This window comes from Geospiza fortis, unplaced genomic scaffold (genome assembly GCF_000277835.1).
Source record: "Geospiza fortis unplaced genomic scaffold, GeoFor_1.0 scaffold5, whole genome shotgun sequence".
In the NCBI taxonomy this organism is placed as follows: Eukaryota; Metazoa; Chordata; class Aves; order Passeriformes; family Thraupidae; genus Geospiza; species Geospiza fortis.
Window position 1 is genome coordinate 1,795,161 of NW_005054421.1, and position 11,730 is coordinate 1,806,890.

Here is an 11,730-nt window from a genome sequence, read left to right on the forward strand (position 1 = left end):
GCGTGAGGGGAGATAGTAGGGGGAGGGAGGTCGGCCGTGCTCTGAGAAAAGCTGCCATAGCGGGCACGTCCCGCGGCTCCTGAGAACCCAGTGCCGTAAAGAATCACAGAGTCAATTAGGTTGGAAAAGATTCTGAGCGAACAGGACTCAGTGGGTCCCGGCTAATGAGGCTGAAATGGAGAGGGGCAGTCGCTCCTGGAAAAAGCAAACAAACTTCAAGGAAGAACGCAGTACACCCATGCAATTTCTGATTCGTAATTAAGTAGTTGTAAGCAGGTGAGATCCTGCTCCAGCGTGTCTAGTAAGTTACAGTGACAACACTGTGAGAAAATCACACTGTGAGGAAATCAGGGAATCCCTGGATGCTTTGGGCTGGAAGGGACTTCAAAGTACAACCAGTTGCAAACCCCTGTGATGGGCAGGGACATCTTCCACTAGACCAGGCTGCTCCAAGCCCTGTCCAACCTCATCTTGAACATTTCCAGGGATGGAGCAGCCACAGCTTCTCTGGGCAGTGCTTCACCCCTTCACAGGGAAGAACTTCCTAATATCTAAACTCAATCTCTTCCCTTTTAGTTTAAAACCATTCCCTCTTGTCCCATCACAATCTGCCCATTTAAAAAGTCACTCTCCTCCTTTTTCTATAAGCACTGGGAGGCCATCAGGGGAAAATACAATTTTGTCCATACTGGTGTTTTTTATGATCTTGAGAGGATTTGTCTTATCTTTACAAACAAGCTGTGGTAGATAAAAGCAGCACTGAGAGATAAAAGAAACAATGGGAAGGATTCCACTGATTGATGAATGGAAAAAGACATTTGCTTTTACAAATAAACTTTAGGTTTGCTGATAAATGAAATTAGACATTGGAAGATGAAAGAAACAATGGGGAAGAAAAACCCCTAAATTCCATAAGAATTAAAAATGAAAAGGGAGGGTTATACATTGGAGGGGAATCTTTGGTATCAGGTGTTTTGGGAAATCTGAACTCCTCAAGTACCTCAGAAATGGGGAAAGAGAGAAGGGAAATGTGGCTGGGAAATTGGGATAAAAAGGAGGCTGCATGCTCAAAAAATTGGAGAGATCCCAGGGGAATGCCCCATGGCCTCTCCCTTTATTCCAATAAAGCCAAAGGACTCGTCTGGTGTTTGTGGGTTAATTTTCCTAACAATCTGCTTTGAGCATTGTGCACAAGAGCGCACGCACTCGCTTTCACCCTTAGGTATAAGCTGAAAAGAGCCCACACCTTACAGCATTACCCTCAGTATCCATGAAAAGAAGCATTTTCCTGCCCATCCCAGACTCCTGTGGCTATGGATGAGTTCACCTCCCACAGGGACACAGCACAAGGGCACGAACCCCCGGCTTAGCTGCAGCAGCCCAGGGGCCTGGGGGCTTAAATCACCCATAATGGGCATAAACAGGGATGTTTTCAGCTCCACATCCCTGCCCAGCTTCCAGTCTGGGAGGGATTAGTCAAGCTCCCAAGCCCTGCTTGCCTCCCTGAGCAGATCCAGGACTCCTCCAGGGCCGTGCAGGACTCTGTGCTTCCAGCAGCTCCCGTGACTAACGTGTCCCATGAACGCTGCTCGCAGGGGAATGCTCCCTGAGCTGGCTGTAAAGTGTTTGTGGTGGGATTTGAGTGCCTTGGGGTGTAGCAGGCCCAGAGCCTGCAAGGTGGTCAGCAGCCAAAGATAGGAAATGCCACGTCATGATGGCTGGACCTTAGAAGCGCCTCTCTTCCACCTTCGGACCTCTGCTTATCTCTCTGTAAGACTGTAGGTCACTTTCCTTTAACCCTGGCTATTGGACAATTCCCAAAACCCCTGTAACCTACATAAAGGGCTCTTTTGGCCTGTTTCTGGTAGAAGAGCTGTCCTTGGGAACCTCTGTAGAAGATTCAGTAAAGACATTGCTGTGGAACCTCACACAGCCTTCTCCTCTCTCTCCCTGCAGCGCCTAGCAAGCTAAGAGCTGAAATCACAATGAGCTGATTGTAAGAGCCAAAATGAGGGATGCTGGACTCCAGGCAGCTCTTCAAAATGCAGTTTATTCCATCCAAGGTGTCACAGCAGCCCAGGGTGGTGGGTGACAGAGCTGTGCCCACAGCTGTCAGCTCCAGCTGCAGGCAGCCCTGCAGACCCTTAGTTTGGGTTACAATGCATTATAGACTTTTCTTTACTGAGCATCTTCATACAGCAGAACCAATCTATACCTTAACTTTTATCCATAGCCCATCCTAACTACTATAATTACCATATTCATGTTACTGTTCTCCAATCACTAAAAGCTAGTACATTACAGTTTAACCATAACACAACCGTGACTAAAACGCTCTCAAACTCCAGGGAGTCCAGATGGCAGAACCAGGTGTCAGCTTGAATTTTACAATGGAACAGTGTTGGCTTACAACGAGGTGTAGGCACCTAATTCCCTTTGAGATGACTATATAAGAACCATGAGTCTAAATCTGGTGCCTAAATCACAGCAAACTGGGGTTTGGGCTGTACCAAACCCAGAGACACCGACTGAATGTACTTCACCAAGTACAAACACCAGATCTCATCTTGAACCTCAGCTGTTCTTTCTTCTTGCAAGTTTTAGCACTACACACAAAAGCAAAGCACCATATCCACTTTATTGCTGCAGATATTCCAGCCACAAAGCTCCCACGTGTTTTATGGAAAAAAGTAAAAAGAGTTTGGAGTTGTTAACTCTGACGCTATGGGCAAGGCAGCAATCCCTGCTAACAGTTTCCATCAGCCCAGGGTTTAATTGCCAGCCATTGGGCCAGCTTGCTCCAGCAACAATTGTGAAGTCATTTCATGGAGCATTTACCAACAGCAGGCTCAGAAAACAGAGGCTGGCCATGTTCTGTGGCTGATTAAAGTCCTGTGAGCAGAACAGGGCACGGAACATTTGCCACCTAGGAATGAAGTGTTTTCCAGGCAAAGGCTGGAGGAGGCAAGATGAGGAGAAAATAGAAATCTTTTCCCCACGTTAGATACCCTCACAAACCTTCCTCTTACATCTGGGGCTGGATTTGAGTCCTGAATCTTTTTGTGCTTCAAGAGCTGCTCTCTCACGAGCAGGCCTGGAGACCTCCACGACTGCTGCATCCGTTTTCTCTTGGCCTAATTGCCCTGGAGTCTGCTGAGTAGGAGCAGCCAACAGATCACAAAAACATCTTTTCTTGTGCAGCTCCCAAATCAACGTGGAAATGTCATCATGGGCTGGCAAATTGGGCTGCCCAGGTCAGAGCTCAGGGTCAGACCTCAGATGACATTTCAACCCAGGACAGGAGCAATTTGTACCAGGGCATAACATCAATTTGCATCGGTTCATGCTGAAAACTTGTGGGGTTTTTAGGAGGCAAATCAGATCTTCTGTCAAAGGGCTCCCTGGGTTAGATGTATATTTAAAAGTTCATTTTTGCACTGCTCTGCACGCTGCCACGGAAACACACAAAGCAACATTTTCCCAGTAAAGGACTGAGCCTGATGTGAGACAGGGAAAGGCTCGCATAGGGAAGGAGGGTTTCCTTTCTGCTTGCATTTCAGACCCTAGCACGAGCTTCCAAGGACTCTGGCATACAATTCAAGAGACCTAGGGAAAAAACATCCTGAAAATAACAGAGCCAAAAATTCCTAAATCAATTTAGCCCTTTTTCTAACAACAGAAAAAAAAAAAAATCTGTCAAACTGTATCCATGTCAACACTACCCCATCCTTTCCCAGATAATAACACAGGCTGGCTTAGGAAGAACCACCATGTCCAGATAAGCTATGGCACTATGTGAGCTAGGAGCAAGTCTTTTGTTTTGATAATAACTCAGGATTTAATTTGTCCTTTAAAATCACTTTTGAGATCCATGAAAATTTATTTTATTGATTTTCTGCTGGACCATCTCAGGCTTCAAAGCCTGAGATAAACAATTTAATTTCTTAGCAGAAGACTGAATTAAAAACTACAGCATTATTCCTTCTCCTCAGTTTCTGTTCCCTTAACTGCCTGGTAAGTGGGATTAAGTCAGCACTGTCATTTCTGGGACCAAGGCAATCTTTTGGTTTGTAAGAATTTCATAGAGGAAAACCAAAATCCACTTATCTAAAGAGCTACTGAGTGGAAAAAAAAAAGTGTCAGAAAACTCCCCGTTTTTTAAACAAGATAAACCAAAGGTTTTCAACATCTCTTGATTTGTGGGTCTGTAGGCATTTTCTGGGGAAGAGGCAAACTTCCCAAGGGCACTCTGGGCTGTCAGCAGCCAAAGTGGGGGGAGATGGTCCCACAGGGACTGCAGGGCTGAACCTGCTCCTCTCTGCATCCCGGGCAGAGCTGGCTGTTTTGGCAGGACACTTCTCATTACAGTGATGTGTTTGCTTTGAAACTGAGCCTCAAAACATCTCAGCTTTTCAGGCCCCCACCCTCTGTTTTCATGTCTCAACTTTTGAGCTTTTACCTTAAGATAAGTTCAGCTTTCAAAAACTAAAATCTGAACTGGAAGGAAGCTCAGCATGCAATATAATTTTTTTTTAATTCCTACTGACATTTTTTGAATCTTTCTTTCTTCACTGTGAGTATTTAAGATAAATTTTCCATACAGACAAACATATTGTGTAATAATTCCTCATCTTAAAATATTTGTGTAAAAGAAAACCTAAACATGATTAAACCCTGGCTAATTAAAAGCACCATAAAAAAAGCTGGGAAAACAAAATAAAATTCATTACTACCAGAAATATCTTGGAGATTATTAACTTACCATTTTGGCTGGCACAACTGGAGCTGAACAGTAAACCAAGTGGAAATGAGCAATTACTGATATATATTTTTATATAGCTTAAGAAATATTGTTGCAGCTAATTCCTTTTAAAAGATACTACAAATCATTAAAAGAATACTTTTTATAACCCCAAGTTTAATATTTCATGACAGTTCTAGAAAGCATTTAATCGCCTTGCCTAATGTAAAAGTCATAATTCAAATCTTGATACAGAAAAACTAGAAAACAATTGCTTTCATTCTAACCCTTTGTGTAAAAATTATAATCTAGCTGTCAAAACAGTTGATAAAACTAAAGATTTGAAGAGAAATTTGCTGAAGGTTTGTTATCTTTGGCATAACTTGAGTGATTAGAGCCGCTGTGCTAAACAAATTGAGTATTCATCAAACAAACTTCTTGTTGTTACACGCTCCAGAGAATGAACTGTGCTTGTTTAGTCTGGATGGGAGAGAAGTGTGGGGGAGAGGACATGATAATCGTCTTTAAATATATAAAGCACAGCTGTAAAGATACAGGGTGATGTGTTTTCAGGGGCTGTGGAGGATAGAGGTGAAGAAGAAAGTGAGACTCAGGTTAGAAATGAGGAATTAGGGCAGCAAAATGTGGAGAGAATTGACTGAAGACCACCACAGAATCTCCATTCAGGTATTTTTAAAAATAAACATCTTCTGGGCAAGGTCAGTAAAGCCCTGGCAGAGGGAGATGCAGGGTTTGGAGATTTCAGGTGTGTGGATCCCCAGGCAGGTTCCACAGGAGATGGGGATCCACAGACTCAGGGGTCAGGCTGCTCTGCAACTTTGGACATTGCTTTGTGCATCCTTTATGGTCTGAGTGCTGGCCAGCTCCTGCCACCTCTGCCAGCCTTGTTCCTGTGGCTGTGGTGCTTCCCACACCATTCCCACTGCTGTCCCAGCCCCACCCCCTCCCCATGGGCACTCACATGGGCACCAGCAGCTGGATCACTCTGGGTGCCAGTCAGCCCTGCAGCTCCTGAAAAAGCCTGTGAAAAAGACAAGTTTCACCTCTGAAAGAGTGAGTCTTGTGTTCTCAGGGCGAGACAGAAGGACAGATGGCTGCCAAACCCAAGAGGCAGCAGTGCTTGTAAGATACATTTGCAGCAGGGTATTATATGATGTGAAAATCACTTTATTACCATCACGTGCAGTCAGCCCTGATGTGAGAGCCCAGCCAGGGATGTGTTGGCCACTTCATGTCTCTCCCTCCTGCTGCACAAGGAGGATGTTGTCCTCTCACCTCTCCCAGCTCTGCAACACACCACATTGGGCTTACACAACTCCCTTCTGCAGGGAAATGCTGCTGACCCTCAGGGAGTGGTGGGGGATGCTGCTCCCATCCTGCTGCATTCCCACAAAGAGCCCCACAAGTGCTGCTGGTGGTGTATCAATCCCTGCAGGCTGCTTTGGCTCTCCTCAGCCCCCCTGGCTGGAGGGACAGCAGTGTTCAGTGCCAAAGGAGGACGGGTGACACCACCTCTCCTGTGTGCAAACGAGCCCTCACTTCTCCTGTATCCTTGCAGCAAGGCACTCTCCATGAAGCCTTGTTCAGAGCACAGCCACCTCACTCAGTGTCTCTGCAACACAAATACAAAGAAGAAATACAAGGCAGAAGAACCAAGGAACCCATTTGGAGACCAGCAAGCTGCAGGACATGCACCAGTTTGCTTCTCCTCGCCATCCCGCAACCACTTCAGCTGCAGCAGGCAGATGTGCAGGGTCAGGACCTCTCCATCCCTCTGCTGCCTGGTGCTGCCCTGCAGCCACAAGGAGAGGTGAGGGGAGCCCAGGCCAGCCAGGATATCCTCAGCCCTGCCCAGAGACAGCCCAGCAAATTGTGTGTGCAGCCCTCCAGTGTCACCCTGAACCAACTCTGCCTGCCAGCTCCAGCTGCAGGCAGCCCTGCAGACCCTTAGTTTAGGTTACAATGCATTATAGACTTTTCTTTTGGTTACAATGCATTATAGACTTTTCTTTGCTGAGCATCTTAATACAGCAGAACCACTCTATACCTTAACTTTTATCTATAGCCTATCATAACTGCTATAATTACCATATTCATGTTACTGTTCTCCAATCACTCAAAGTTAGTACATTACAGTTTAAGCTAGAAGTTGTTTTTCAGTTTTCTTGCAGTGGAAAATCCTGAGACCTTTTTTCTACTTGCAACATTGGCAGGCTTGTTTGCCTGTGCTATCTTTCTGCTTGGTAAAAACATCTTCTTGTTTTCCTCTAAGCCATAAAAACCCCTTCTAACTAACACACCCTTTGCCTCCTTGGTTATCCAGTGAGACTGGCTCAGCAATTCTTTTCTTCTATATCAAAACTTGCTTCCATCTCTATTCCTTCTTCAGATTTTACATTCAAAAATCTTTCTGCTAAGCACACATATCTGTGAGACTTTCTTGTCAAACTTTCATCCTTCCCAACACTGCCCATGTCTGGAGGGGCTGTGCCCCCCCAGCTCCTGCCTCCACCTGCAGCCTCAGCCACTCTGCAGATAATTCCTGCTACAATTTGGAAGTCTTTAAGAGGAAACATTGTGTCTTTCCTGCAATAAAGTTCACAAAATGTCGATGCTTTGTCTGTGTAACGAGCACACAGAAAGAAGATATAAAACCCCACGTGTTTATAGATGCTCTCAGTGAGCTGCTCTGTGCCAAGGCTGGATCTGCGAGAAGGTTTTCAAAGGATTGCTGTGCTTGGATCTCACCAGGGCTTCACTGGGTAACTCCTTGCCATGGCATTGGAAAGTTTCCCCATCAGTTGGCTGCTGCCTTTCACAATATTTGTGTAGAAGCTTTTTTTTTCCCAGCACTTTTTGCAGAAGAGAGTGTTTAGTTTAGTTTTTGAACAATGCCATGGCTGCACACCAGCTGACACCCACAGGGCCACGAACTAATGAGGATTTCCAAGTGTTGGTGTCACTGGCAGGGTTTGAAGCAGAGCTATAAAGCCTGCAGACAGGCAGGCTGCTGGCCAGGGAGGCTTAGCAGCTCTTTGGTGAGGTATCTGAGATAGCTGGAGAGAGATCTGTGCCACACCCTGGCTGCAAACTCTGATATCACAGAGCTCAGCCTGCAACACATCCAGAGGGGAATAAAGATTGAAACACGAGCAACCAAAATTAGATCCCTGACTGCTGCAGCAGGAAGGTGAAAACAAGGGTGGCTGGTTTCTTCTAGTGGTGGAAGATTCTGGTTTTGGAGCTGAACTAAGAGGAAAGACTTAATGCGATGAGGAAAGCTCGATTCATTTTGGGTCAACCAAAAACATTTTGCTTGACCAGTAACAAAATCTCCTGGTTTGCTTGGAGATTATTCCATCTTTTTAAAAAGTCAATGTAAAAAACCACAACCCTTTTCCTTTTAAATTTAGGTCTATTGAAAATGAAAAGAAAAAAGAAAGTGTCAAACGAAATAATGTTCAATAAAGCAAACTGCTTCAGCCTGAAAATGCTGGAGTGAAACATTTCAATATTTAGGGAAGTAAAGGAAGACTCCTATTGTTTTCTCTTGTCATTGACTGACTTCAGCCCAGATTTGTGAGTTATCTTTGTTGCCTTCGTTTTCACAGGGGACTTAATTTTTTATTTTTCAACTCATTTAATACTCTCTTCTTGTGCAGTTCGAGGTATAAATGGTCAGGTTCAGCAAAGGCTCATAAGAACATGGCTGAGCTGACAATTTGCACAAACTTCAGGGGTTTTTTGCCCTTCTTTGCATTTTAGTTTTCCTTTGAAATTGTACCTAAATTTCAAGAAGCTGGGGAGTTCTCAAGACCCCCACAACACGCACAGAATAGAACTGTCAAAGCCTGTGTGCTCTGCTGGGTAACCTGCACACCACAAAAATTCAGATGCCATCTTCAGTCCTGCAAAATATTAAGCCAGGCATTTAAGATTTACCCCAGTGATTAAGCATGAGCAGCTTGTAATTGTTTCCAGACCCCTCTCCTAGCAGGAGAAAAGGCTCTGCAGTCCCTGTCCACGTGCTCAGTGTAGCAATGCACTCACCAACAGAGAAACTGAAGATGAGCTGGGGAGGACAGGCAGATATCCTGAGTTCTGAGAACAAGCCAGCCTTAACTCTGAGTCCAGCATGGACTGTCCAGCTCAGAAAAGCAGGATTATTTATTCAGCAGTGTATTTATTCATCTGTGTCCTGCCTGGAGCAACACCTGTGCACCAGCAAGTAGAAACCCCTCCGAAGTACACGTGGTCACATTCAGTCTGCAATTTTTCATCTGGTTTGGGAGTGGTAAATGAAGATCAACTGCTGAAATCGGCCTCATTTGGGGAATCTGACTTTACAGAGGAGAACCTTTGTCCTCCAGGTTTTATCTGAAGCCCCAAAGATTGCAGACTTTCTGTGTAAGCCACGAAACAATCCAGCGAGCATCTGCCTCACATCCCAAACTGCTCCCTCCATGCAATTCTACTGGTGGATTTTTCCCACAGACTGTTTGGTCCTGAAAAGAGATCTTCCCCAACTTGCTCAGGGCTTCAGAAAACCTCAGAGAAAACCTCAGCAGCCCCAGCCCAAGTCTGAAAGCAAATTCAAGGGTTTGCCCTTGCCTTTGAACACAGCAGGGCTCTGCTCCAACAGGTTGGATCTCAGGGGCCACCTTGCTCCCAGGATTTAAACCACACCACATGTGAAATGGAAACTACCTCTCGATTTTATATTTTATTTTATTTGTAAATAGGAGAATTTAGGGGGTGTGGTTCCTCTTATTATTATTCTTACTACTATTTTAATGGCAAATTCAGTGTGTTGCCTTCCCTCCTTAATGAGGGGAACCAGAGAAATTCACCAGAGCTCCATTTCTCCTACTTGCTACAAATCCTTTGTAGAAAAATACCACAATTTTCCCCCCTTCTCTCTCCCCCATGAGATGGGGTTTTCATCAGCTCAGACTATTTTTCTTCCACCACCTCTTTATCTGAGCCTTTTCTCAAGGGTTACATTGATTTCCTGAGGTCCACAGCCAGGACAGGGATACAGAGGGTGCAGCTGATGCTGCCTTTGGGGAATCACTGTCACCACTGCAAGAGGCACAAGCCTGGGGGGAAGGATGTCTCTGGAAATGGCCCAGTCAGGCCTCTCCAGAGCAGCTGGAGTTGCTGCCATCACGTCCTTGTAGCCAGGGCTGAGTCCTGCCCCCGAGCTGTGCAAACTCCTCTTCTCCCCCTTCTCCAGCCCTGGCTATTGCCTGCACATCTGGTGGCTCCTCTGAACCTCTCTGCAATCATTGCTTCATCTCTGCTCAGCTCCAGGCTGGAATGGAGCTGTTCTCCCTCCCCTGGGACCCTGAGTGCATCCTCCTCACCAAATTCACTGTGCAGGGGATCCTTCCATCCCTTCTTATGCAAAACCCTCCGAGAAGGGTCCTGTTCCAGGATGGAAATCTTGGCACACTCCTCAAGTAGATAATCTCAGATAAGCCCACTGCTGGGGAGAGAGGTTCAGCACCCTCCATGGAAACTTTGCAAGCTCTGGTTTTCATCCAGATGAGATTTCTTTTTTTCTAATTTAAATTTGAGCAAAAATGCTTCAATCTTTACAGCGTGAGAGAGGAGTGAAAAAACACATCACTGCCATTATAGTGGAGGGGTAAAAAAAGTAGTTCAAGCCGTCTTTGAAGAACCCTGGTGCTGAAACAAATGGGTTTCTCTTGTTTAAGTTAGATGAGAATGGTTCTTCTGCCAGAAATGGCCCCACAGAAATGCTTCAGCGAGGGAGGGGCAGCATTTGCTGTCTCCTGCCCAAGCCCATCTCCCCACAGGTGGGGTGGTTGGCACCAAACCTGGCACTGACCCCGTGGAGTTATGTGAAGGACCTGGCAGTGCCATTTGAGACCTGCAGTGAGGGCCAGAGCTGAGCCTGCACGGGAGCAGAGAGGATGGCAGCAACTTTTAACCACATTTACACATCAGGGTGCAACAGGGAGCTCTTCCATCAAAGCACAGCCTCAGGATTGTGTTTTACTCAGCATAAGTAGTTCTTGCCTTGTGCACAGAGGGAGGTTTTCATTTGTGTGCTCACCCATCTGCTCATGGCCAAAGCCAGGTTTGTTCTGGTTTGTAGAGCTGAATTCTGGCCATGCTTTCCCTCAGCTCCAGGTCATCTCTGTCAGTCTGTGATGCCAGCAGAGCTCCTGGGATGTGCAGTGGCCCCGTCTGCACCATGACCCAGGGCTCACAGCTGAATGGCAGCAGCAGGAACTGCCTGCAGGGAAGAGATTGAGAAAGAGATGAGGAAAAACTGCATCTCACCCCAGCCAAAAACACAACTCACTTCCACACGCCCACCAAGCACTGGGACCGTGGCAAAGCCAAGCTTAAAGGGGCCACTCAGCCCCCAGAGCATCTTTAATTGTGCTTTTCTACATCGAGCCTGGACGGTGCTGGGAGAAAACAGATTGATAGCAAATCCCCTCAGGTCACTGCCTGCAAACAGCATCACCCAGGGGAACACAGCCCCAGCCTTGGAAAGGCAGCAGGAAGCTGAAAACAAGGATGGCTGATTTCTTCTAGTGGTGGAAGATTCTGGTTTTGGAGCTGGACTAAGAGGAAAGACTTAATGTAACGAGGAAAGCTCGATTCAATTTCAAAAACATTTTGCTTGACCAGTAACAAAATCTTCTGGTTTGCTTGGGGACTATTCCATCTTTTAAAAAAGAGGGCTGGGGCTGGGACTACGGCTTTGCAGCGGCGTGGAAGGCATCAGCCTTTAAAAAACACTCACAGGAATGGAAGGGTGGGAAGGGGGGAGAAAAAGAAATGGTATTTGCGGAGGCCCATTCCTCAGCACGCTTTCATGTGTGCCAAAGTTTGTTGGCATGGCTCTGAGTTTGATAGGGAACATCTGGGCTGCTGTTGCTGCCTGTGCATGTGCTGAGGGCAGGAACAAAAGGGGTTTGTGCAGGAAT